This window comes from Engystomops pustulosus, chromosome 1 (genome assembly GCF_040894005.1).
Source record: "Engystomops pustulosus chromosome 1, aEngPut4.maternal, whole genome shotgun sequence".
Taxonomy (NCBI): Eukaryota; Metazoa; Chordata; class Amphibia; order Anura; family Leptodactylidae; genus Engystomops; species Engystomops pustulosus.
This window is the reverse complement of record NC_092411.1, coordinates 139,462,013-139,488,361: the sequence shown is the minus strand read 5'-3', so window position 1 is coordinate 139,488,361 and position 26,349 is coordinate 139,462,013. Positions and strand designations below refer to the sequence as shown.

Sequence of the window (26,349 nt, the reverse complement as noted above, 5' to 3'; positions counted from 1 at the left end):
CGGATATAAAACATAACAAACAGTAAAAATCACAGACATATTAGGTATCGCCGCGTCCCAAAATGCCCGATCTATCAAAATATAAAAACGGTTACGGCCGGCGGTGACCTCCGAGGCGGGAAATGGCGCCCAAATGTCCGAAATGCGACTTTTACACCTTTTTACATAACATAAAAAATGAAATAAAAAATGATCAAAATGTCGCACAGACCTCAAAATGGTAGCAATGAAAACGTCGCCTCATTTCGCAAAAAATGACCCCTCACACATTTCCGTGCGCCAAAGTATGAAAAAGTTATTAGCGTCAGAAGATGGCAAAAAAATTTTTTTCTTTTTTGTACACATTCGTTTAATTTTTGAAAATGTATTAAAACACAATAAAACCTATATAAATTTGGTATCACCGCGATCGCACCGAACCAAAGAATAAAGTAGGCATGTTATTTGGAGCGAAGAGTGAAAGTCGTAAAAACTGAGCCCACAAGAATGTACGCACGTGCAGTTTTTTTTCAATTTTTCCACATTTGGAATTTTTTTTCAGCTTCGCAGTACACGGCATGTTAAAATAAATAACATTACGGGAAAGTAAAATTTGTTACGCACAAAATAAGCCCTCACACAGGTCTGTACACGGAAAAATGAAAAAGTTATGGATTTTTGAAGTTGGAGAGCGAGAAATGAGCCGGAAAACCCTCCGTCCTTAAGGGGTTAAGCTCCCAAGCGTTGGCCAGTAACATAACAAAATAAGTATTCACTTCTATCCTGCGTCAATCCAACACTGCACGACTACTGCTACCTATTGTGCAGCGGCCAATCAGGTCTGATGGCTTACCCTATACAGGTTATGCTCCTGTATACCAGCCTGGCCTTTATATGGCATCTGACTGCTCAACTGCTGGTTGTCACAAGCTACCCGGAGCACAAAAAAAAAAAGCAGGAACCATGCAGTGTTGGATTGCTGTAGGACAAAGAGTTATGTTACTGATCTGTAATTGGGAGCCAAATAATTAAAAAAAAAAAAAAATTTGAATCATCATTAGAAATGACCGGACTTCATGTCCACGTTCGTCTGCACGACCAGGACTTTATGCCAAATGCTCACTTGAACACCACTCTAGGGGCAGTTTTGTGTATTACAGCCGTGACACCATACATGTATAAGCAGTCTGTACATGTATTTATATGCTAACTGCACCAAAAAACAGGTGCAGCAATATTAATAAATCTGGGTCATTGTGGGAAAAATAACAACAGGAGAAACGTCTTTTGCTTGCTGGTATTTCAAGCAAAACAACAGACCCCTGTGCAAAAGTTGAACGCCGATCCCCCTGCCACAGCATAATTGCTGCATGGAACACATCAAAAAACTATTTTGGCTAATGTTTGATGGTTGCAGTATTGCTGCAAAATTACCATGTAATGGTAAACTCTGCAATGTGTGCAGTGGCCTAAAATGTTATCACCTATTTACTATGAATAGAGTGACAGGCATGGACCCAGCTGCTCCATTCACTCTATGGGACAGCTGGACATAACCTAACACTGCACTGGGCCCTCTATGGGAGTCCCAAAGAAAATAAATGGACCAGCAGGGTGCATACTTAAACTGATGCCATCAACTAGGCGGAACAAGCCCATTGTCTCTGTACTCAGCAAGTCATTCCTTGCATAATACTTGCAGGGGTATTACCACCTGGACATTGACATTTAATTTAGTTACTACACACATCTTATCGATTGCATAAATGTAGCCTGTAGTCTCATGGAAAAAAAGACAGCTGTCCTTGGATACGACCACCTCTGGCGTATATTGAAATACTGAAACCTTGTGGTTGGGCAACTCAATAGAAGCACATGCGTGAGCATCGTTGCCAGGGTGTGGGAGTAGTCGTATCCAAGGACAGCCATCTTGTTTTTAAAGGGACAACATGGTACACATGTACATTTATGTATTAAAAAAAAAAGAAATAAAATATAAAAATATGTATATTGAATTCAATGTGTATGCCCAGATGGAGAAAACCACTTTAATCTCTTTTAGACACACCATGATAACTGTTGATGTGGTCTTAATATCACACCAAAGTGTACAGTTACATACGCTGAACACGTATTACTGACAATATCTAAAATGTCATTTTTTTTGTGTGTGTTTTTTTTTTTTTTTTTTAAACAAAAGTGTATATGCATTGTACAACAGCCACAATCGGGTATCATCAGAATCATACTGACCAGCAAAATTGGGGTAACATGTTATTAATAATTTAGAACTGCTGCAACAGCATTCAAAAGGCCAAAACAACCTCCATCCCATAGTGGCAGCAATAATAACCTAAATGATGTCAAACAAGAGCCAGAACTCTGGAGCCTGGGGTACAGACACTGGAATCATTGGTTTTTTTTTCTGTTTTAAACTTTTACACAACAATTGCTGATTTCGAGGGTATTTGACTCATCGCAGACCCCTGCAGAAGACTCAGGAATATGACCATACATATGGGACAACATTACAACACAATCACATTGTGCAACTTTTCCAGGGAAAATAACTTGCACCCTTCTAAATCAAGCTGACAGACAGGGTACAAGTCCGTTATGTGACCCGTACATCACAGGATGTAAATGTGAATACAACCCATGATCGTCACAATGGTTTCTCCCATACTGTGCCGGATTAGAAGGGTCTCTGTCTGGCAGATATAAGGGATTATACGGCAGATTAGGAGAAGTAGCGGAGGCCGGAGACAGCTGCACATACACACTACACCTGTGCGCCCACCCTGCTCTCCTCAGTGCTGTCCACCATAACGTACACTATACCTACCGCTGTCAGGGTCCCGCCGCACGCTCCTGCTGCTGTAACGGCCCCGCCGTGTCTCTCCCTCAGTGGCCGCGGCCGGCGGACATGCCAGTCACTGGGAGTGTGTGAGGCAGTAGTGGAGTCACACGACCGCTCCCTACGTTCTGTCAGTTTCGTTTCCAGCCCCTGTGGATTCTCTTCACTTTCGTCTTCCCGGTCCCTCTGCCTCGTCCTGGACAAGAACCCGCCCACTGCCCGCCTCTAGCACGTGTGCCCGTCACCCGGCCCAGTGCTGCTGGTTCTGGCTCTGCTCATGGGGGCTGCGGCGCGCAGTGCTGGAGGAAGAAGTCAGAATTAGGGAAAATACACTGAAGGGTAGGTGGTCCTCACACGCAAGGTAAAGGGTCTACAAATAAACAGAAATGGAGCTGATCTGAACCACATCTATCATTATAGTTTCATAGCTAGACTGGAGAGCCAGACCTCTGGCCACTTACTCCACAAGACCCTGGCAGCTATGGGTTCATGGCTGACATCCTACTCAGGGCGCGTTCACACGTTGCGTTTTGGCCTGCGTTTTCATTGCATTTATAAAACACATGATGTTAATGCATGTGTTTTGTTAACACATGCGTTAACAAATGTAAATAGTAATGTAATTAGGCAAATCACCTCTCAGCTGTTGTAATGCGTTTCAAACGCAGGCCAAAGCGCAAAGTGTGAACGCGCCCTCAGGGTGATGCCACACAAAAGGAGTTTAAAACACCATGCTAAAAAGAAGTTTAATACGACCTTCAATGGGGGTCATTTATCTTTACGCAGGACATTTGTTTGTACCTATTTTTGGTAATTCCGGGTTCTGGACTTTTTTCATTTAGGTTAGAGGTTGATATATCAGCCAGCTGCGTCAGTGGATGTTTTGCAAAAGTCACAAACTCTTTTGCAACCTTGTAAAGTTTCTCCTATGCCTGATTGGAGTTTGTGACTTTTTAACCAACGAAATGCGCCAAAATTGCAACTGTGTCCACATCAGGACACAATGGCCACAGACGGAGGGTCATGTGATCTGATCTGTCCATAAACAGTCGCCCTGCTAGGACCTTATGATAGTATTTATGAATATAAGATCATGGTCTTGGCAGTTGGCATGGTCAAAGATCACATGACCCTCCATCTGTGGCCATTTTATGGACAGGAATGTATGGCTGATGAGGTAAAAGACGGGAGGCTTAACTTTACATATCAAGAAAGCAGTGCAGAACTATAAATAGATGTATATTGGTAAATGACCTAATATCCTGCCCCAACACACACACTTCCACACCCATTACTAATAACATGACGTAAAGTGGCCAACCCCTTTAAAAATATATCTGGCACAAAACTGAATAATTTGTGCTAACGTTTCTATGCGGGTAAAAAAAAGTTGCAAACTGTGGCATAAATATGCTATTACACTAAAAAGTTGTAAATATAAGAGAAAAGTTAAATGACCTCCAGTTACATCGCAGCATTAATCTGACCCTCAGTTATTCATTCAATGAAATACATTTTCCATATATTGTCATCAACATACAGACAATCAAATATCAACATCATTGTACCAAGAACCGATAGATCGCCCAACATACCTCAGGTGGAACAGTCTTGGCATTTGCTCCAACATTAATCACAGAAATAAACACCTTCCCAGCCTCCACAAAACATTTCTAAATTAGGGTTATCATGCAAAAAGAGAGAACCATAGGGTACCCGTTGAAAATAGCACATTTTTGGAAAATGTTTATGAAATTCGCCACTTTTTCATAAATAAATTCAAAATATATCAACCAAAATTTCCCACTAACTTGAAGTACAAAATGTCACGGAAAAACAAACTAAAAAAGAATGGAATAATTTATAACGTTCTAAAGTTGTAACCAGATAAAGTGACGCAAATGAGCTTGGTCACTAAGGGGTTAAAGTCCTTGTATTAAAAGACAATTTCAAATCTCAGAGAGACAAGGAGGGTCTGGTAGTACAACTTGATGATAACATTTGACACTCTGTGAGGGCAGGGATGGATATCACATGTGGATTTATGACTCTTAACCTGGAGGAGTCATCACTGCCATGGACCAGATCTCATCCAAGGAGCAATAAAACTATATCACTCCCCAAGTGATATTTACTGCTAATAGTGTTTACTCTTCTCTCCTTACTTTGATTGTTCTGTTTCTTATCACTTGTCTCATCAACCATAGCCTTACTGTGTCCATTTGTGTACAAATGTCTGTTCTATTCAGATATTGTCTTACACCATGCCTTATGAAGAGACCGGAGTAGTCTTTAACCCCTTAAGGACGCAGCCATTTTGTAGCTTAAGGCTCAGCCCGATTTTTTGGATTCTGACTTGCGTCTCTTTATACGGTTATAACTTTTGAACACTGTTACTTATCAAAGCGATTCTGAGATTGTTTTTTCCCCACATGTTGTACTTCATTTTAGTGGTAAATTTTGGCAGATAAGTTTTGCATTTATTTACAAAAAAAAAGAAAATATGATAAATTTTTGGAAAAATTTGCCATTTTCGAAATTCAAAATCATTGCGTTTTCAGGCAGATCGATTTACCACCTAAATAAGTTGCAGAATAACATTTCCCATTTGTCTACTTTACATTTTCATAATTTCTGAAATGTCTGGATAATTTATTTTGATGTCACGCGGCTTGCAAATAGAATATCGCTTTTCCGGATTTTCAGAATTGACTATTTTGGGGATAAATACAGTTTGGAATGAAATTTTACATATTTAGCATCAAAACCCCCTATATAACCAACCCATTTTCAAATCTGCACCCCTCAAGCTATCAGAAACAGCTTTTACGAAGATTGTTAACCCCTTGAGATCTTCATAGTAATTGAATCAAAATGGAGGTGAAATTTAGAATGGTCATATTGTTCCCTTATACGTTCATTTAGCCCTAAAATTTACACATTTCCAAAAGATAAAAAGAGAAAACCCACCATACAATTTGTTCTGCAATTTCTCCTGAGTACAAAGACCCCCCACATGTGGCTGTGACTTGTGTTATGGGGGCACAGCGAGGTGCAGAAGGGAAGGAGGGCGCTGCAGCTGCCAGGATTTTAGTTTCCTCATTGGCCCCTTTTGAAGGCTATAAAATTTTCGCTTTTTCGTTATTGGGGCCATGTGATGCCATTTTTTTTGCGGGATGAGATGCTTTTTCCAATGTTACCATTTTGGGGTTTGTATCACCTATTGTTGAAAATTTAGGAACGTTTTTTGAGGACAGGAGTAGAAAAGCATCAATTCTGTACTGGATTTTTTACTTCTTTTTTTTTTGGTGTTCACCGTATAGACTAATAATCATGTTATCTTTATTCTATGGGTTGATACGATTACGGGGATACCAAACATGAATATATTTTCTTACGTTTTACTAAATTTGTCAAACAAAACCCTAATGTGGGGAAAAATCTATCATTTATGTATTGCCGTCTTCCAAGTGGCATAACTTTGTTACTTTTTTGGCTACGGAGCTGGTTGATGGCTTGTTTTTTGCGGGACATGTTGTACATTGCACCAGTATCATGTCGCAGTACATATGGTTTTTTGATCACACTTTATAGCATTTTTTGTGGGATTGAAAAGGTAAAAATCATAATTTTTGGAGGGTTTATAACAGTTTTTTTTTACGGCGTTTATCGTGCGGGTTCAATAATGATTTACTTTTATTCTACGGGTTGTTACGGACGCGGTGATACTATATATGTGGGGTTTGTGTTATGATTTAGACTTTTTTTTGAGTTATATGTCTCTTTATATGTTTTGGGGGTTTGGGGCATTTTTAGTGATTTATGACTTTATTTTTTTATTGAATAACTTTTTTTTTTTACTTTTTCACTTTTATACCATGGGACATGAAGAAGCAATCATCTGATTGCTTCTTCATGATAATATTCTGCAATACTCATGTATTGCAGAGTATTATCAGTGTCAGCCTATACACTTGCATAGGCTGGCACTGTGCCAGTAAGATGACGTCACAGACGCCATCTTACTGGCAATTCTTGCAGGTAACTCTGGGGTCCAGATCGGACCCCAGAGTTACTATAGCAACGATCGGCGCACCCCGAAAACGGTTCGGGGGAGCCGATCGTGGGGGAAAGATCCCCCAGATACATGTTAGATGCCGCGGTCGCGCTGACCGCGGCATTTAACGGGTTAAGCACCCGCGATCGGAGACAACTCCGATCGCGGGTCTTACACTGGGGTGCCGGCTATTAGTCACAGCCGGCACCCCGTCTTTCCCGATGCCGGTTCGGCTCAGATCTTGAGCTGAACCGGCATCAGCTCAGCGTCCGATATATCGGACGCTGAGCGCTAAGTCACTGCGCTCAGCGTCCGATATATCGGATGCTGAGCGTTAAGAGGTTAAAGCTTGACATTGTTATCATCATTTTTAGTTAGCAAAGTATCAGTCGCCAAGAACCACTGGCTAACACTATAGAAAGAATCTTTTAGCTATCCCAGCCATGTTACACAGAGTAAAGAACTTTGTCACATTTATTGACCAATATAAATCCAGACAAAAGCCATCATGAACATGTTCTAATAGGTCATCATTGTCAGGAATTCAATTTCATATAAACATTAAAATCAGTCTTGGAATCCAAGCATCATAGTTAGATATGATGGAAGGAGCCCCAGCTGAAATCATGATTACGGTTGCTGTTGTTCCATTGGAAATCTTTGTAACATATAGAACTGTGACTCATAATATGTCCCCAGAGCAGTGGTTGGTCCACAAAATGTCGCCCCCTTACAAGTCTGTGGCATTTATCATGGCTTGTATGACAAGTTTCTAGAATACAAGCCATGAAAAAGTCATAATTCTCTCCTATACTCAAATGTGAAAAGACAGTCACTGTGACTGTGGTAATCTTCTTATATTTGTAATCTATGGCCTCAATTTTATACATTTTTACAATTATGCTAATGAGTCAAAAGGGCTCTAGTGGGTGTTTCCAGAGGCCCTTAAGGTGCATTCACACATGGTATGCTGATGCACGCGTTTTCATGTCACTATGTATTTGTTAAAGTTGATTTTAAAAGCAAGGAGCACATGGATAACAAATATAAGAAGATTACCACAGTCATGGTGCCTGGAAATATGAGTAATATAGTCGCCATATAAGGCAATGGCGGCACGCTCTATCTTTGCCTCCATCTGCGGCTGTGCGGTGCTGTTCTCAATGGAGGGGTCCCTTCCTCCTCCGCTCCAGCGCGCGGCTCCAGCGTATATACATTTTGTATCCAAGAAGAACTGGAGCTGTGGGATGAGAGCAGGTCTCAAAGAACAAGGAAAAAAAAACCCACACCACAGCTTTGATCTATCATCCCCTGTTGTAAACCTCTCTCAGTATAAACCAAGCACAGCTGAGAAGTTTTATTTAACCCCTTAACGCTCTGCGCCGTAGCTCTACGGCACAGAGGTATAGGGAATGTATGAAGAGGGCTCACGGGCTGAGTCCTCTTCATACAGAGGTGGGGGTTGTTGCATATTGCACCGATCGCGGCTATTAACCTGTCCGTTGCCGCCGGCAAAGTCGCCGGCGTCATTTTAAAGACGGCGGCGCGCGCGCCGCCATCTTTATTCCATTCACAGCGCCCCCGAACATCATGGGGGGCGGCGATCGGTTGCCACGGTAGCCTCGGGTCTTCGTTTGACCCCAGGCTTAATGGCTTCTGCAGATTCGTGGCTCATTGTAATGAATCAAGTGCAAAAATGCCATATATTGCAATACAGAAGTATTGCAGTATATGGTAGGAACGATCTGACTATCTAGGGTTAATGTACCCTAGGTGGTCTAAGATCTAGTGAAAAAAATGTATATATATATGAATTATAAAATATGAAAAATTCAAATCACCCCCCTTTCGCTAGAACTGATTTAAAACATAATAAACAGTAAAAATCACAGACACATCAGGTATCGCCGCGTCGCAAAATGCCCGATCTATCAAAATATAAAAACGGTTACGGCCGGCGGTGTCCTCCGAGACGGGAAATGGCGCCCAAATGTCCGAAATGCGACTTTTACACCTTTTTACATCACATAAAAAATGGAATAAAAAATGATCAAAATGTCGCACAGACTTCAAAATGGTAGCAATGAAAACGTTGGCTCATTTCACAAAAAATGACACCTCACACAGCTCGTGCGCCAAAGTATGAAAAAGTTATTAGCGTCAGAAGATGGTAAAAAAAATTTTTTCTTCTTTGTACACATTTGTTTAATTTTTGAAAATGTATTAAAACACAATAAAACCTATATAAATTTGGTATCACAGCGATCGCACCGAACCAAAGAATAAAGCTGAGGTGTTATTTGGAGCGCAGAGTGAAAGTTGTAAAAACTGAGCCCACAATTTTTCCAGATTTGGAATTTTTTTTCAGCTTCGCAGTACACGGCATGTTAAAATAAATAACATTACTGGAAAGTAAAATTTGTTACGCACAAAATAAGCCCTCACACAGGTCTGTACACGTAAAAATGAAAAAGTTATAGATTTTTGAAGGTGGAGAGCGAGAAATGAGCGAAAAAACCCTGCGTCCTTAAGGGGTTAAAGGACTAACATTTTGTCCCACAAAACCACTTGAACAATTTAGCTTTGATGTGGAAGAATTTTTCTGCAGAATATGACTGAAATAATTCTTTTATGACAAAGGTGAGACCATATCACAGACTCATGCAGGACAAAAAAAACTTCAAGAAGGTAAAAGTGAAATTGGACCGCACAACCCCGATTTAATCAAACTTTGGATTACTATAAAGATTGTTTCAAATACACACAAGTCCTCAATAATGCACCTGGGTTTATGGCTCATTACATGGAGTCACTTCAAACCCCACAAAAGACTGACTCCAGACCCCTGACATCCTAGACCATCACTCACCCATGGCCCTTTATTGTGGAACATAAACTCCAGTTTTATTGCCCTAGCTTATCTTAATTGAGTCTCACCATATGTACTAATTATCTTAGTGTAACATCTCACAATGTTGTGTTTTTCTCTCATTCATGCCTGATGAATGGGTCTGTGTGCCCTGAAAGCTTGCAACAAATATAATTTTTCTGGTTAGCCAATGAAGGTATCATTCCTTATGCACTTTTTTAGTTTTTACACAAAAGTTTTGAACATGATAGAAGGTTTTTTATTTTTCCTGGCTAACAAGGAACTTCTACACTTTTCTCAACATACCAAGGTCTTCTAGTATTCATTTGTGGTTTTACTAGCCATTCATGTATGTAGACTGCAGATGGCTCCTTATCAGTTGTTTTCTTCTTTTAGAGGGAAGTTGTGTCAAAGGTGACAAATAATGTCTCCAGTCTGTCTGCCCTCACATTACATTACAAAAGGAATTACACATTGGTTGTAGCATTTGCACCATATAAATGAATTCAACTGGAAACAATATAATGAAGATATAGGTGTTGTAGACTTCAATTCTGGATAATCTGATTTATCTGTATAAGACTATTGTAAAGGGCTTTGCAGGGTGAGTTTATACATTCTAGTATTACATGTGATTTTTAAAGTCTAAACTGGGCAATGGAGTAGCACCTGTCCTCAGCATTTCTCTCTTTCTGTTCTCCAGCTGGCATTGCCATCACAAACTGCAACAGAGACCCTGGGTGTAAACACAAACTCGGGACTATTGCACACAATATTTCTTTCCTCTGTCCACAAACAAGGGCTTGTAGACCTGTTTTTACTCCCTTTTTCAACCTTTTCCCCATTTTATAATTCATCTTCAGCTAAAACAGTACTTGTGTTTGACATAAGATAACCGCAAATATGGGGGCTAGAAAACAGAATGCAAAAACTCTCTGTGCAGAGGCCTAATGCCGCGTTCAGGTGGGGCATTTGTGTTTCAAAGCGCAATGCATGGACTTCTCCTGCAATCACCTATTGAAGTAAGATTGTGTTTGCATCGCATATAGTGATAGCAGAAGAAGTCCTTGCGTTTGTAAGGACTTCTGCAAATATGTTAGGATGCAGTTCGGCTGGCAGAGTATGATGCAAGGACTCATATCCTGTGTAATGTATTTGGCCCATTGGATCAGCACACGGTTCCGATTCCACAGTCCAAACAAGTTAATTTGAAGGCAGTGAGGCCTCTTCCAGACAAATGATTTTTTACCTCTGGTCGCAATCTAGGGCCCTCTTGTCCTTGAGTCAGTAGCCCAGATATATAAAAACTGGCACAATGTACCTAGTTTTAGTTTGCACTTTCTTCGTGCAAGTTGCACCACATAGGCCCACATTTATTAACCCCTTAACGCTTTGCGCCGTAGCTCTACGGCACAGAGGTGCAGGGAATGTATGAAGAGGGCTCGCTGGCTGAGTCCTCTTCATACAAGGGTGGGGGTTGTTGCATATTGCAGCAAACCCCCACCGCTAATAACCGCGGTCTATTATCCCTTCCGTTGCCGGTGGCGGCATTTAAAAGATAGCGGCGCGTGGGCATCTTTATTCCGGTTGTCGCTCCCTCGAACGTCATTGGGGGGCGGCAATCGGTTGCCATGGTAGCCTTGGGTCTTCGTTTGACCCGAGGCTAAATGGCTTCTGACGATTTGTTACAATGAATAACGAATAACATGCAAACATGTAAAAATGCCATATATTGCAATACAGAAGTATTGCAGTATATGGTAGGAACGATCTGACCATCTAGGGTTAATGTACCCTAGATCAGTGATTTTCAACCAGTGTGCCGTGACACATGGTCGGTGTGCCGCGGGGAAAGTTCTCCAAACTATGGTGCCCCCCGTGTTTTGTTTCCCAGCAATGCGCAGCGATGCGCAGTCATGGCTTCTTTCAATGTAGGAGACGTGTACAATAACACATGCGCAAGTTTTGAACCTCGAGCGACAAAATGACGTCACCGAGGCCAGCGCATCATCCTGAGAGCGAAGAGAGTCTCGCATTTGCCCACCGCCAAGGTAATGCCCACCAATAATGCTGACTATATGAGCTGTTGCCTGAGTATATGAACTGTTGGCAGAATACTCAGCATATGAGCTGGTACTTTTAGTACTCCAGCAGTATACTGCATATAACAATGAGAAATGTAAAATGAGAAATACTAAAGTCATGAGGCTGGAGTACTATAAGTACCAGCTTTATTTTGCAATATATGAGCCACATAATAATCAGCACCATATACTAAAAACAGGGAGAAACTGAGAACTGTTGAGGAAGAGTCTTTCCCCCATTCCTGCCAGGATATCCCTTTTGTGTTTATCGAAACAGGCCCAGGTTTCACAATGAGTGAGTAAAATAAATTTAGAATCTATATTATTAACTATATGTATAATATGACTGTTTTAGTGTCATTTTGTGCTATTTTGGTTGGTGGTGTGCCCCAGGATTTTCTAAGTATAAAAAGTGTGCCGCGGCTCAAAAAAGGTTGAAAATCACTGCCCTAGATGGTCTAAGAAATAGTGAAAAAAAAAAGTTTCTATTTTTTTTTTAAAAATTATAAAATATAAAAAATTTAAATCACCCCCCTTTCGCTAGAACTGATATAAAACATAATAAACAGTAAAAATTACAGACTTATTAGGTATCGCCGCGTCCCAAAATTCCCGATCTATCAAAATATAAAAACAGTTACGGCCGGCGGTGACCTCCGGAACGCCAAATGTCCGAAATGCGACTTTTACATCTTTTTATATCACATAAAAAATGGAATAAAAAGTAATGTCGCACAGACCTTAAAATGGTAGCAATGAAAACATTGGCTCATTTCCCAAAAAATGACACCTCACAAAGCTCCGTACCCCAAAGTATGAAAAGGTTATTAGCGTCAGAACATGGCAAAAAAATTTATTTCTTTTTTGTACACATTCATTTAATTTTTGAAAATGAAAACCTGTATAAATTTGGTATCACCGCGATCGTACCGAACCAATGAATAAAGTAGAGGTGTTATTTGGAGCGCACAGTCAAAGTCGTAAAAGCTGAGCCCACAATTTTAACACATTTGGAATTTTTTTTCCAGCTTCGCAGAACATAGCATGTTAAAATAAATAACATTATGGGAAAGTAAAATTTGTTACGCACAAAATAAGCCCTTACACAGCTCTGTACACGTAAAAATGAAAAAGTTATGGATTTTTGAAGGTGGAGAGCGAGAAATGAGCAAAAAAAACCTGCGTCCTTAAGGGGTTAAAGTGTGTTGTGGCTGCACGATGTCCGCCGCGCCACAAAATTCTGCACCTGAAGGGGTGTTCCGGTGCTGATTCAGACTGTGTGCCACATTTATTACACTGATTTAACAGAATTGTAACGCACGCTTCCCTGGGGGATCTAATAGTAAAATAAAAAAAATTAAAAAAAGGTTAAAAGAAATTTAACAAAAAAACTAAAAGTTCAACTCGCCCTCTTTTCCCTAGAACTGATAAATAAACAATAAAATTTATAAACATGTTAGATATTGCTGTGTCACAAAAGTCCCAATCTAACAATAGACAAGTGAACCCCAAAACGGGAAATATCACCCAAATGTCTGAAAAGCCACTTTTTTGTCATTTGGCAACTTTTGGCAAAAAAGTGATCAAAAGGTCATGGACTCCCACAAATGGTATCAATGAAACCACATCCTGCAAAAAAGTACAACTTGCACAGCTCCATACGCCAAAGTATGAAAAAATCTAAGGGCACATGTCAGTATTGATGGCAATACCAACTCATTCATTTTAAACGTATATTAAATAAAGACATTTTTAACTGTGGAGCTGGGTTCCCTCTCCGATTTTTACCGATAAAAAAAATTTCATACGTACTGCAAAATATCTCACCTTGCACAGCTACATATAGCAAATATATATATAGCAAATATTACTACTTCATTCAGCAGACAACATTGATCATACACCTCTTAATGGGAACATTTGAGCAGAAATTGACCTAATAAACCTTTACCAGTATGTTGTCAAGCCTGTTTAATGCCTTCAAGAACATGTTTCTTTCATTACTCGGTGTGGTGTTATCATCCAGAAAATCAATTTTAATGTGAGATGTTAACTGCAGACTATATAAAGTAATGGAGGCGGGGAGTTTAGCAGTGAAGTCACGCTCTATCAACCTCTACGTTTCACATATAGGTTCGTAGTGTAGATTTGTACCGTGTTAGCCATGGAGAGCAAAAGAGTGAAGAAATCAGGCGAAACCTTTTTGAGGCTAACTGAGTATATTTGATGGTGAGCTTTCGAGAATACTCCTTCTCTTTGTCAGACATGATGTTATGCACAGAATTAATTCACAGCAATAATTCACAGCATTATATACGCACTAAGCAGTGAACATCAAAGGATATTTAAAAAACTTTAAAACAACAGATTAGTAGCACTTCTGACTTTCACCGCTGGAGTCCTGCGTTCTAGTCCCACCCAGGTCAACATCTGCAAAGAGTTTGTATGTGCTCTCCGTGTTTGCGTGGGTTTCCTCCAGTTTCCTCCCACACTCCAAAACTTACTGGTAGGTTGTTTAGATCAGTGATTTTCAACCTGTGTGACACAAGGTTGAGTGTGCCGCGGGGAAAGTTCCCCAAACTAAGCTGCCCCTGTGTCGAGCTGCCGCCGCGCCCCCGTATTTCTGCGCCCATACTTACCTCCAAGCCCCGCGTTGGCGATCCGCCCATCTTCTGTAGCTCCTGTACCGCGCGGCCCATGTCACGTGACTGAGTAAGTCACGTGACCAGAGGCGCGCGGTGCAGGAGCTACAGAAGGTGAGCGGATCGCCATTAGGAGTGAAGGTACGTGGAAGAAGACATCAAGGGTAAGTATATAGGGTTATTATTTGTATAGGGAAGGCAGCTAGGGTCTTTTTTTTTATTAGTAAAGGTAGGCTGGGGCTTTTTATTTTTTAAGGGAGGCCTTTAGGGCCTTTTAATTAGTAAAGGGAGGCCGCTAGAGGTTTTTATTAGTAAAGGGAGGCCTCTAGGGGTTTTAATTAGTAAAGGGAGGCCGCTAGGGTTTTTTATTAGTAAAGGGGGGCCTCTAGGGGTTTTTATTAGTAAAGGGAGGCCGCTAGGGTTTTTTATTAGTAAAGGGGGGCCTCTAGGGGTTTTTATTAGTAAAGGGAGGCCTCTAGGGGTTTTTATTAGTAAAGGGAGGCCTCTAGGGGCTTTTAATTAGTAAAGGGAGGCCGCTAGAGGTTTTTATTAGTAAAGGGAGGCCGCTAGGGTTTTTTATTAGTAAAGGGGGGCCTCTAGGGGTTTTTATTAGTAAAGGGAGGCCTCTAGGGGTTTTTATTAGTAAAGGGAGGCCTCTAGGGGCTTTTAATTAGTAAAGGGAGGCCTCTAGGGGTTTTTATTAGTAAAGGGGGGCCTCTAGGGGCTCTTAATTAGTAAAGGGAGGCCTCTAGGGGTTTTTATTAGTAAAGGGGGGCCTCTAGGGGCTTTTAATTAGTAAAGGGAGGCCGCTAGGGGCTCTTAATTAGTAAAGGGAGGCCTCTAGGGGCTCTTAATTAGTAAAGGGAGGCCTCTAGGGGTTTTTATTAGTAAAGGGGGGCCTCTAGGGCTTTTAATTAGTAAAGGGAGGCCGCTAGGGGCTCTTAATTAGTAAAGGGAGGCCGCTAGAGGTTTTTATTAGTAAAGGGAGGCCGCTAGGGGGTTTTATTAGTAAAGGGAGGCCTTTTATGACTGTTTTAGTGTCATTTTGTGCTATTTTGGTTGTTGGTGCGCCCCAGGATTTTCTAAGTATAAAAAGTGTGCCGCGGCTCAAAAAAGGTTGAAAATCACTGGTTTAGATTGTCAGCCCCATGGGGACAGGGACCAATTTGCCATGCTTTGTACAGCCCTGCGTAATTTGAAGCCGCTATATAAATAAAGGATTATTATTAGATTGATAAATACAGGGACATCTTATTTACGACAGGGTGGCAATAAACACACGAAAAACCTGTGAGGCATGACAAGGGAGCCCTGGCTCTTATCTGCTTGTGGCCTCCAGGTCAGAGATAAGAGGTCATGAAGTTGGCATGAATCTTAAGACCACTTTGTAAGGTGTTGAATCTTGGCATTAATTTATACTCCCATTCTCTGTGTCTTAAAATGTCCCATTAAAATAATAATCTGCAAATCTACAATAGTATGGTCCTCTCTGGAGAAATGTGGAGCTACTGGGAGATCTTTCATTTAATTTTTAACATCAAATGAGTTAATGCGCTGATGTTTTCCAAACATAAAGGCCTGTTTTGCAGACAGGGTGAGGTACCATTTTCTGATGGGGGGGGGGGGGTCTCACGGCACTCCGGACAACAAGTTTCAGGTTTGCTGGTGTCGGAAGGACAGGACAGGAGAGGAGGGACTGGGAATATTTACCGTATATTCCGGCGTATAAGACGACTTTTGAAGACAGAAAAATCTTCTGTCTTCTCTGGGGTCGTCTTATACGCCTGTAATTCACGGCGGTGGTCGGGTCCCGGTGCATGGAGAGGGCTCACGGGCTGAGCCCTCTCCGTAGCCGGTAAGTCTTTGCTGCATATTGCTATCGCGGGTGTTTTCACAGCGATGGCTGCCGGCAGCCTCAAAAATACATCGGGGTGCATACTCACCCTCCGGTGGCCCCGATGTCTGCGCGGCTCGTCTTCAGTCTTCCGCGCCGTCTACTTTCTTCTGCTGGGCGCCGCCATGTTTTTCCCCGCGGCGGCGCCTAGTATGACGTCAGCAGCGGAGCGTCATACTAGGCGCCTGCCGGGGAAGATCAATGGCGGCGCCCAGCAGAAGAAAGAAGACGGCGCGGAACACTGAAGACGAGCCGCGCGGACATCGGGGGAGCAGCGCAGCACATCGGGGCCACCGGAGGGTGAGTATATAAGTTTGTTTTTTTTTAATGCTGGGCTGTGCTGTATACTACTGGGGGCAGTGCTGTACACTACTGGGGGCAGTGCTGTACACTACTGGGGGCAGTGCTGTACACTACTGGGGGCAGTGCTGTATACTACTGGGGGCAGTGCTGTATACTACTGGGGGCAGTGCTGTATACTACTGGGGGCTGTGCTGTATACTACTGGGGGCTGTGCTGTATACTACTGGGGGCTGTGCTGTATACTACTGGGGGCAGGGCTGTATACTACTGGGGGCTGAGCTGTATACTACTGGGGGCAGGGCCGTATACTACTGGGGGCAGGGCCGTATACTACTGGGGGCAGTGCCGTATACTACTGGGGGCAGTGCCGTATACTACTGGGGGGCAGTGCCGTATACTACTGGGGGCTGTGCCGTATACTACTGGGGGCTGTGCCGTATACTACTGGGGGCTGTGCCGTATACTACTGGGGGCTGGGCCGTATTCTACTGGGGGCTGGGCCGTATTCTACTGGGGGCAGTGCCGTATACTACTGGGGGCAGTGCCGTATACTACTGGGGGCAGTGCCGTATACTACTGGGGGCTGTGCCGTATACTACTGGGGGCTGTGCCGTATACTACTGGGGGCTGTGCCGTATACTACTGGGGGCTGTGCCGTATACTACTGGGGGCTGTGCTGTAATGGAAATGTTGTTGTTGTATGCCTTATGTTTATGAGCGACAGTTTTCCTGCTATATACCTGCATGTCATAAGAATTTAAATTAAAAAAAGGACCATGTTAAATTCAAATCTGTTTTTTTTTTTAATTTTTACCGGTGTTTTGTATGCGTTGGAAAAGGGGTAGTCTTATACGGCGAATATATCTTAAACTCTCTATTTTAAACAGGAAAGTAGGGGGGTCGTCTTATACACCAGGTCGTCTTATACGCCGGAATATACGGTATTTTAGTCTTGTATCTTTATGCAGAATTGGTTGGAGTTCCTTGGCAATATGACATAGGATCTCCAGGGCCTACTAGAGGTATTCATCCCCAAAGACTTCACATTACGTAACCCAACCCGAAACAGATTCAATTTGCAGAGAAGCTGTGTATACAGACATTTGAAAAACTATGTAACAACATGATTAAGATTCTCTATAACAACAAGAGAAAAATACAGGAGGAAATACATGCCCTAAAGAAACTACTGGAACATGACACCGAGGAGATGAAGGAAAAACTCCAATTATATTACCATAAACTTCAGGATATGTTGATCAACAACAACAAAAAAAAAAAGCTGCATGGACTCAGACAAAAATCACCACAGCCACAAGTGCTTAGCCAGGTCACCAAAGCTGCGTTGTGAACCTTTCCTCCTATGAGCCTGACAAACATGTCAGTTCTCTCCAAAGGTCTGTCCTTCTGCCCTGGAAGATCTGTGGACAAAATTTAAATCTGCAATGACATGGAGGAATTCTTCAGAAAAATAAGACTCAGGGAATTTTTCCATGACAGAGACTCTACTGACAGATTTGGAGACGGGACAGTTCAATAGCAACCCAACAAAAGATCTACCTGGACCCCAAATCTGGAACCAACTCGACACTGGATACATACATTGACCGCTTAAAAAAAAAAAAGAAATCCTGGGGAGAAGAAAAAGTCAATAACCTAACCCTGCAGGAACGGCTGTTCTTTGAAAGCAATCCCAGATATCATCATAAAACCTGCTGACAAAAGGGGTGCAATAGTCCTAATGAATACTTATCACTTTATCAAGGTATCAAAGAAGCAAACAGACAGCTGTCCAACCCCATTCATTATAGTAAACTTGAAAGAGACCCCACATAGGCCTACAAGAAACAACTAATTGATATGACCAAGAAGTGTTCAACCGATACCCAACACACGATCAACCTTCTCATCCTAGAGGATTCCAGGCCAGGCTGTTTCTATGTGCTCCCCAAGATCCACAAAGATGGTGGCAATGAATATCCAAATAATTTAAGCGGACAGAGGTTTCTAATCAGCAACACAGGTTATATTTGATAACAGGAGGGAATATGCTTATAGATCATGTAAGCTAGAGTATTTTATCCAGGGTACCCATACGATCTGCAGTTTCTTCCATCCCATGTCTGAATATATGTTAAGCCCTTAAGTTTTGGGTTCACATTGGATAACTAAGAATGGAATAGGGAATTTATGGAACAGAAGGTAGTCCAGCTCAAACCACGTGTGGAACGCTGAGTGTTGGAGAGCACGGGTTCTCGCCCCAGACGAGTAGAATCCACAAAGCCAAAAAAATGATCCAGCTCGAATCCAAATGGGTAACAGCATAAAATAATTTCTTTATTTAGTCCATTGTTAAAAGAGACGTGGGAACAGCAAAAAAATCCAATTTTTTTTTTTGCTGTTCCCATGTCTCTTTTAACAATGGACTAAATAAAGAAATTATTTTATGCTGTTACCCATTTGGATTCGAGCTGGATCATTTTCTTGGCTTAATAGGGAATTTATACATTGAATAGATAAGAAGACTCATACTATATATTGAGAATGTATTTAACATCATATTATATATGAAAAATGTATTCAATATTGAATTATTATGTGCCTATATACTTTTTCAATATATGCATGAGATGGAACGTGAATCTTTGTAAATTTAGGACATGCATTTTATGCAAATTAAATTGTAAATTTACTTAGTTCATTTTACATGTTCACCTGCATTTCAAAGCATAAACTTATAATATTTTGGAATAGTTTCTCAGAAAGGAATATATTAAATGTATTTGTAGCATTCTGATATTTAGGGGGTTAATGTGTTCCGAGTGATGAGTTCCTCCCACCAGAAGTCTTTACCACCCAAGGAGGGATTTTAAATTGTGATCTTGCAAGATACTTTTACACAAGCCCTATCGAGGCTATATTTAGCGGTGGTTGCAAGCAGCACCTGACTGCCAGCACCTGGCTATCTGGTAGTTTATAAAGGCAACACGGGCCCCGTCAGTAATATTCGTATTATTGCTTTTGAAAATACAACAATTTACGTGCAACAGCGTGTTATTTAGGTCATAATAATATTCACCACTGCCTGGTATGAAGAATTCCAAAGGAGCATTGTCCGTGAGGGCTGCAATTGGTTGTACTAACACAAAAAGAGATTTTTCAATACTCGTCTGTGTGGGCAATATATAAAAAATGTCCAGTTCCAATTTTGTACACTCTACAGAGCCATCATGTATAAAGGCCAAGGTAAATGACTAGAAGATGTCTTCTCCTGAGTGTCTGGTTGAATTTTGACCCCGGCGCCTCTTACGCACTATAGTTTATTCATGAGGAGAGCCGGGTGAAAAGAAGGTTGGGAGCGAGTTTTTCTTTTAGTGGTCTTTTTTGCGAAATAAACAAGGCTGGACCCTTCCTGAGCTTTTGGAGGTTGATTTATTTTGCCACCATGACTGTAGAAATGGTTGTGATAGCGTCTTTAGCAATATTTTTGGCATCCGTCTTTACATGTGCTTATACTATTTCTATACCTTTCCTGAAGAGAGGCACAACTCTTCTAAAGAGGCCCCTAAATAAACCCCCAAGGCCTGCTCCATACATGTAGTCATCACCACGGAATCCTTCTAAACTGTGACCAGCCTGAATAGCATAGTAGCGTGCATAAACAGAGGGGTTTCCGTACACTCTTTGGGACAACATTTTTAACATGACAATTCCCTGCATGGTCTGAAATGTAATCATACAATGCTTTTTCCGTACCTGAATTTAACAGATTTAATTTAAATTGTTATGGAATCAAAGTGTTGCTTACACAAGGGTATGTAATTCAGTCTTGTGTAATGTAGGGTAACAATGTTGTTGTTAGCACCAGAAATCTCAACTGTTCTCAAAAGCTGTACAAAGCTATCCCCCACAAGTTGATGTTGAATTTTATCTGTGTACACAAATAATATATAAAAAAACATCTTTAATACCAGCATAAGACTTTTTTCTCTCTAATAAGTTAGTCTACACAGAAACGTAATCACTATGGACTAGCAGCTTGTCCACGAGATTTTATTCCACCAGGTCGATATACCTCAACAATCCTAAAATATTAGCCAATTTTCAACCGGGGACAAAATGGGTTGTTCGCAAATCGGGCACGGATATAGTTTGTTTTATATCATCAAAGCGCAGTTTAAAACCATTGCTTGATATTTTCAAGCTATCAACTCGATCATTGACAGTTTTTACCATGTCGTTGATGTTAGAATAAAAAACATTTGGCGATAAAGAAATTTCCTTTTTGTTCATCAATGGTGCACCACATATAGGGATATTGGATTTCAGTCAGCGCAAATTCATAGGGTCCAGAAAGATTAACAGGTTTTGCCAATTTTGTGGTGTAAGTGGAAATTGTGTTTTCTGGGTAGATTTTGGAAGATGCGTTACTAGGCAGTGTTATATAAAACGATCCTGACTCCATGATCTGAATAGATGCAAGCTGCTCTTCATCAATTCAACTATTAAATTTTCCTGCATAGCCGCACCACTAAATAAACTGTTTTACGCCTGAAACGTCTTTTTTTCAGTATTTTTTCAATCCTGTAGACACGATTTGCACCCAAAGGGACATTTTGTAACTCTTCCTCGTAAAAGGACCGTTCTATCGGATCACCAACCAAATCAATGATTTTATAGAGCGGTTTCTGGAATTCCGTGTTGATGGTGCTAATGATAAAAATTTCATCTGTGTTGCTTTGTTCATTTCCGATAGTGAAAGTTCCTTTATACTGGAAGATTGTTACATGATCACCAGTTTTTAAAGATGTTTTATTAGTTTATTATTAATTTTGCTAAAAATAATTCTCCAAAATTTCTGGGCGTTACTTTTGGTTACTTCAATGAGCTTACAAAGTGTGATTGTAACTATATACTAGATCCGATAAAATATTTATATACCTAAATGTATTGCGTTGTGTTAGGTAGGGCCACATTTTTGTTTTCAATGTACGATTAAAATGCTCCACTATGCAGGCCTTCACAGTGTTTGTAGTAAAGAAATGATGTACATTGCATAATTTACATAGGCGCTTCATTGCATTATTCATAAATTCATGGCCACGATCGGTCTGTACATGATCATCTGTATTAAAAATCACCTCAAAGGCTCGTGCAACAGAGGCATCGGTCTTATCTCTCAAACCGACATACCATACGTATTTGGAAAGGACATCAATTACAGTTAAAATATATTTTAGGCTATCTTTTTCTTTTGAATATTCGATCATGCTAACAAGATCAGCTTGTCATTGAACATCTATATCTGAAACAATAACCTTGTTTCTTGCAAAGTATTTTTTACAGGTTTATGCAGCGTATAGGCATCTTGATACATTAGCCAGGCACACAGTTCTTTTCTGTTTATTCCATATTTCTTATCTTTTCTGTGTAAATTTTCAACACCCCCAAAAGAACCAGCTGCTTTAAGGTTAAAATAATGTTCACGCAATATATTTTCATAGTGTTTAACATATTTCCAGTGAAAGCAGTAAAGCTTTGTGCTTGTATATCCCTGACACACCTTCTATACAAGGCTTTATATTATATGATATAATTCAGCATAGTATAGGATTATAGCACAAATAATGCCTCCGACAAGCATTAACTTGTTACCACCCACTTCACTTCACCCCTGACCTCTTACCAGCTGAAAAAACAGGATATAAGGCTGCACACTCAACACACAGGTAACATTTTGTGTCTAAGCTAAGCTTGTGGAGACCCTCACAACAAATATCATACAGAATATATCCAAAAAGTAAGTTGTAACTACATTTTTTAATTTCTTGTTATATTACATCATAAATTGTGCCAGTGTATATTTTTAACTGTTTGGATTTAATGTAAAGTTATTATTTTTAGATTGAGAATCAGGATAATATTGCATTGCCCCTATCCGGTAGTATCACAGATTCTCAATTAGGTAACAGAATCTTTATGTATTTATTTTTTCTTTCAAATCGCCTTTTACTATTTTCTATAATTGATTGCAGTTCTATCTAATTGTTTAAGTGGAATTTCTGAATACCGAAATTGATGAAGCATTTATGTCGGCGCTGTATTGTGATCACCACTGTGTTTTGTGCAGTGAATTATGACCAGGCAGCACCCGCAGAATAGAATTTAGATTCTGCTATGGAGCGGCTCATTAATGATTAGTGCTTATATAATACAACATTGATATTTCAATAATTGTGCGCACAACTATTATTAAATATACATTTTTCTGTGTAGAAAGAAAGGTTGTAATAGATGACACCCGTACTTCTGATGCCAAGAAGAAAAAGCTGAGCGGCGAGGGTAGAAAAGGTCATATAGATACATAAAACTTTTTTTGATGCAAAAAAATGTATAGCTAATGTAATAATATCTATGATCATTAAACTTCTCTATAACTATGTTTTCAGCGGGATCCAGGAAATTGAAACCTAAAAAACTGGACTTTAAAGAGAATATTCAACCCAGCATAGCTGAACCTACCGTACCCCAACAGATGCCTATCTATGATATGTTGTCAAATACTATATCGGGAAAAATGCCTCAATCTCCAGGACCCAGCACATCGTACCAAGCATGTAAGTCTTTAATACATCACGACTAGTTATTTATATTATTTTCTGGTATTGCGCTTCTATATTTATATTCCTAGACAAGTTATATGATGCTTGAATTTAAATGGGGGTCCTCCTTTACTTTTAGTTACAGACTTATCAAGACTTTGTGAAGCGAATGGAATTAAACGACTCATTAAAGCAACTACAATTATGACATCCTTTGCAACAGAAGCTGTAATCAAACGACAGAAAAGCTCTAAAAGATCGCCATGATTACCTGCAATCACTGAAGGAGCCGAAAATAAAGCTTACGAAGATACTGTTGGTAAGCTACAACAATGTTCGGGTTTGCAAAAATAAGCACGACTCACATACACAGTTAGATCAGAAATCTACAGAAAAACTATGTCACTCTGTAGAAATGTATAATTGCATAAGCTGTTTGTTAAATTCATGTATAAATAGGTATTTACAGTTGGATCTTAGGACATACCCTTACAAGGAAATACAAGACACAGACCTACAGAAAGACTGTCAAGAGCTACTTGGCGAGTATAAAAAGATAGGGAACATAATTTATGACTAGATATGACTGGTAGGGGACTGAGCAAAGTTAACAAAGCCAAAGCATTTTTTTTTTTTTTGAAAGATTGCTGACATTAAAGCATGCTATAAAAACACTGGCTAAGAAACATAGAGTTATGCGGAGGTTAAAGGGAACCTACCACCCCGATTCTACCTAGAAGGGGTGGTAGGTGGATGGATGGAATGTGAGTATAGCCCTTTTTTGGGCTAATCCTCACGTCCCGGGTGTCTTTTACAAAACTTTATTACATCTATATGCAAATTTTTTTATGCGGCTACTGGGGCGTGGAGTAGCCGGACATGAGGCTACTAGTCGCGGCTACTCCACGCCCCAGTAGCCGCGTTACTCCGCCTACCAGGTAATCTTCGGGGGGACCCGAACGAGGGACCCGAACGCAGGGGACCCGGACGCAGGGGACCCGGACGAGTGCGCGCAGCTACCAGGAGCTGCGTGCCGAAGATTATCTGGTAGGCGGAGTAACGCGGCTACTGGGGCGTGGAGTAGCCGCGACTAGTAGTCTCATGTCCGGCTACTCCACGCCCCAGCAGCCGCATAAAAAAATTTGCATATAGATGTAATAAAGTTTTGTAAAAGACACCCGGGACGTGAGGATTAGCCCAAAAAAGGGCTATCCTCATGTCCCATCCATCCACCTACCACCCCTTCTACCTGTATAGGTAGAATCGGGGTGGTAGGTGCCCTTTAAGCAGTACATCACAACACAACAGGGTAAAACACATGATAATGAATATCCACTTGAAGGCCCCAGCACAATGAATCCTGTAAATACACCACACTCAACACAACAGGGTGAAACATTAAATGCTCAACTAGGTGTCAGTTCTGTGACGTTGAAACATTTTTTTCCATAGAGAGAGATCCCTACAGACTTTTAACGGTGTTGAGTACACAGAATCATTTGAAGATGCTGTTAGATCTGTGCATGAAACGGTTCAAACGTTACTGGACAGTGTGCTTCGGGGCGTCCATCTTGACAATTTTGTTCAGTTACGGCTTGAAGGTGGCCAAGCATTAGATCCTGTATACTCAACAAAGCAGGCTAGGAAAGAATTTAATTCGGAAACTTTCCTAAATGCGGTAGCTGCCACACTGCTGAATGTTTAGCATCAGATTGTTTAAAACTAGTGGTAACTGTCATCAGAAATAGAAGTAGTGTGAAACGGAAGCTGAAAGCTATACAGTCGTATCATTAAACAGGTCTTGGTTGTATGACTTTAACAATTATGATTCTAATCTGTGTTTAACAGCTAGCCTGTGTGCCCTCATGGCCGATGATTAAAGGGGGGAGCGAGGGGCTCACAGTACCCACTTAACCCCCCATTTCCGGGCCCTAAATGAGAAAATAAATAAATCTGTAATCACCTTCTGGCTTCTTCACCCTGGCCCTGCTGCTTTGTCTTCTGCTCTTCCGACCCGGGCGCATCAATATGACGCGGCGGTGTCGCAGCTGTGTGACATCATAGTGTATGCACCAGGCAGGCCTTACACTGTGCAGTCCTGCTGCTACGACAACACCACGTAATAGTGATGAGCTGGGAGACAGAGCCGCAGGGTCGTTGGAGAAGAAGCCAAAAAGTCAGTAAAAAGGGGGATATCTGCTGTGAATGGGGCTAACTGTGGACTGGTGGGGCTATCTATATACTGAGTGTGTACATGCAGGAGCTGACCATATAAAGAGTAATAACAGAGTAAATAAAAAAGTAAAACGTAAAGAGTAATAAAAAATTACTGCAAAGGCAGATTGTAGGTCCTTGTCTAACTCCTGGTCAAATGTTTTTTTTTTTTTTTTTTACAGCAATCATTACCAACATCTAGTTTGAGCAGAACAGGGCTTCTTGAATAAATTGACAGCTTTAGGCAAATATTATATGCAATGTCATATGCAAATATTCTAGTGGTAAGGCTATAGGTTTTGATGTTGGATAGTTCTTTGCTGCTGCACTAAAATATCTCCTAAATGCAGGAATTGCATCCACTAGGAATTTTGGGTCCCCTGACTGGAAGATTTTTGTGCACCCTCCCCCACTGGTGTCCATTCCCACATTGATACATAACATTATACACATTTTTTTTTCCGACCAAAGCATTTTTGAGTTATAACAAGCTAGATATGACCTTACTCTACTGCACGTGCACACCCAGTATATAGATAGCCCCTGCACGTGCACACCCAGTATACAGATAGCCCCTGCACGTGCCCACTCAGCCCCCCCAGCTCACAGCAGATGGCCCCCTTTATACTGACTTCAGGCTTCTTCTACACAGCACTGTCTCCTGGCCCGGGCTCATCACTATTACGTGGCGGTGTTGCAGCAGCGGGACGTCACAGTGTAAAGCCTGCGTGGTGTATACTCTAAGACATCACGAAGCTGCTACACCGCTGTGTCATATTGAGGGGCCGGAAGAGCAGAAGACGGAGCCGCAGGGTCGGGGAGAAGAAGCCAGAAAGTGAGTACAGATT

General features: G+C 41.1%; 1 protein-coding gene and 1 long non-coding RNA gene across 2 annotated transcripts in view; one reads left to right on the top strand and one right to left on the bottom strand.

The window, feature by feature from the left end:
• Positions 1 to 3,218, bottom strand: part of TDRD7 (tudor domain containing 7) — a 32,595-nt gene extending 29,377 nt beyond the window's left edge. The window contains exon 1 of the mRNA XM_072154623.1: positions 2,825 to 3,218. The gene's annotated coding sequence lies outside the window, so the exon portion shown is untranslated. The remainder of the gene's footprint in view (positions 1 to 2,824) is intronic.
• A 20,215-nt stretch (positions 3,219 to 23,433) lies between these two features.
• The window catches only part of LOC140134025 (uncharacterized), a 40,933-nt gene continuing 38,017 nt past the window's right edge, over positions 23,434 to 26,349 (top strand). The window contains exon 1 of the long non-coding RNA XR_011856029.1: positions 23,434 to 23,606. This is a non-coding gene — a long non-coding RNA (uncharacterized lncRNA). The remainder of the gene's footprint in view (positions 23,607 to 26,349) is intronic.